Here is a 2,980-nt window from a genome sequence, read left to right as displayed (position 1 = left end):
GTAGAGTTCCTCGCTCGAGCGTGGATCCATAATCTAGAATTTCCAGATTTGTCTCCAAGCATGAAACTCAACATTCAACATATCAAAACTCAACCTCTTGGGCCCATTTTCTGGAAGAACACTTTAAACCCATAATATAACATGTTTTGAAGATCAATTTGTAAAATCAAAGCCCAAGGGTGAGTCAATTGAACCCATTTTCAAACAAAACTTCAAGAACATGATGTACATGCAACATGCATGAATTCAATTGAAATCAAAGCTTCCAATACAAGAACAAATGAGTCAATCCTTCCAAAAACATGATGAATTCATGAACTATAGCTAGAATATAGACATGCATGTAAGGATTTCCATGAAATCAACCTCAAAACTTAACAATGTGCACATGCATGCATGAATTCCTACTCAATTCAACATATTAAGCTAATTTATGCCTTAAATCACTATCCTTACCATGAATCATGCAAGAACAACTCAAACTCACAATTAAAAGGGTGAGTCTCCTACTTCAAGTCCTCAATTACAAGAATGGAAGCTCAATTATGCAATCTCTCTTCAAAATCTTCAAGTCTCCAAGCTAAATTTTTTTGAAATCAAGTTTTTTCCTCTCTCTCTCTCTCTAGTCGGTTATGGCTCAAGAAAATGCTGAAGAAATGTTATAATGCTAGCATATAGAAATCAAATAAAAGGCTCATGAAGTAGTCCACTAAGTGGCAATTTGGTAAATAAGCCCACTAATGCAATTTAACATTATTTAATCCAATTTAATCATACCAAATCGAATTTCAACTAAATTTACCATAAAATCACATTAATTCTAATTAGCATAAAACACTAATCAGTTTCGAATTCGGCCGCCGATAAGGCCTTCAATTTGCAATTTAAAACATAAAACATGAACAGATCATTTAGCAGTCAAACAGATAGATTTGCATTTAAACTAATACACTCAATCAATCAGTTCAGAATTTCAGTTAATCAGACACTTAACATGTTTAATCATAGATTAGCACTAATCAGTGGTGAGGATTGTCGCAGTCTCCCCTTCTTACAAAGAGTTTGGTCCTTCAAAATCGAATTACCTTCATTTTGGAAGAACACTGGATTCAGTGGGAACAATTCAGGATATCTCTTGATCATATCGTCTTCCCTTTCCCAAGTGGCATATACGGCACCATGGTTTTGCCAATCAACTTTCACTAACGGAATCTCTTTGTTCCTTAACTTCTTGATCCGTCTGTTTACAATCTGAATAGGCCGTTCTTCATAAGTGTAGTCATCACTTTGCACTACATGGGTAGGCTCAATAACATGAAAGGGATCCCGAAGATAATCCTTCAACATTGAAATATGGAAGACATTATGTATATGCTCCATTTCAGGAGGAAGCGCTACTTGATACGCCACCGGATTAATCTTTTCAATAATCTCGTACGGTCCGACATATCTCGGCGCTAACTTGCCCTTAACCCTAAAACGGGTCTGCCCTTTCATCGGTGTCACTTTAACAAAAACGTGATCACCTACTTCATATTCTCTGTCTCGCCTTTGGACATCCGCATAACTTTTCCGTCGGCTTTGTGTGGTTTTCAATCTTTGCTGAATCAGTTTCACCTTGTCTGTGGTTTCCTGAACAATCTCGGGCCCAAGCAGAGGCCCATCTCCAATTTCTGCCTAGCAGATAGGAGATCGACATTTCCTGCCATATAAAGCCTCAAAAGGCGCCATACCAATGCTTGAATGAAAACTGTTGTTGTAGGTAAATTCAGCCAAAGGTAGATGACTTTCCCAATTTCCCTGGAAATCAAGAACACACATCCACAGTACATCCTTTAGCGTTTGGATGGTTCTTTCTGACTGACCATCTGTCTGAGGATGGTATGCACTACTCAGTCTCAGTTTAGTACCCAATGCTGTCTGTAGGCTTTGCCAGAATCTCAATGTAAACTTCGAGTCCCTATCAGAAACAATGGACACAGGCACTCCATGCAATCTAACAATCTCATCGATATAGAGTATAGCCAATTTGTCCGCATTATAAATTGTCTTGACAGGTAAGAAGTGAGCAGATTTAGTCAGTCTATCAACAATAACCCAAATTGAATCCATACCTTTATTGGAGCGAGGTAAACCAACAATGAAATCCATGGTGATATGTTTCCATTTCCACTCTGTAGACGTCCCCCGAACGCTCCGGGAGGGTGAGTCCCGTTCTGTTCATTTGGGGTCACTACAGCTCAGGACTCTAAAATTGTCATGGTTCTAAATCTGAACCAAAGAGTCCAAATCCGGCAAATCGTTTTGAGAAAACAGATTTTTTTGAAAGAAGTGCCAAACATGGACTGCTTTGCCAGATACAGAGTCGCCACCTAAATATTTTATTTTGGGGAAATTTAGGAAACCCTGACTCGTTTGCCTAAGGCCACGTGTCCGTTATCACCAAAGTTGCCTCGGCTCGGGAACTTGGGTACGATTGGTGAAGGTCACTTCGTGAGCACCCCTGCTCGCCCGATCAAAGATCGGCCTCTACTAACCATGATATCTAGTTTTGAAAATATCGTGTGTTCTTATCCCGGTTATTAGCCTAGATTTACTATGTGATGCGCACGGCATATAAGTATAGACTGGATCGCCTGAATTGGAACAAAACATTTCGTGTTTGTTTTTGAAAGATGGTTTGCTACTCGCAAATAGGCTTAAAGATGCAGATTTTGCCACCCTCGGGTAGGCTTAAGAAAAGATGTTTTGCCACTATCTAGTGGGCTTAAAACTCACAGTTGATGATTTGTTCCAATCCAAATAACCCAACCTTCACCCACAAGCATTCAGGCAGTTATATCACATAAGCAAATAGCCTCATGGTAAGCATGCTATTCATGGCAGTCACTCACACGCATGCAAGGATACTAAAGCATAAAACTTACCGAGTACTCCAAGCCAAAACAGAAGCTCATTAGAAATCCATGCATGATCCTAA

Source organism: Camellia sinensis, chromosome 5 (genome assembly GCF_055761805.1).
Source record: "Camellia sinensis isolate YWXY chromosome 5, ASM5576180v1, whole genome shotgun sequence".
Lineage (NCBI taxonomy): Eukaryota > Viridiplantae > Streptophyta > Magnoliopsida > Ericales > Theaceae > Camellia > Camellia sinensis.
This window is presented reverse-complemented; position numbering follows the sequence as displayed.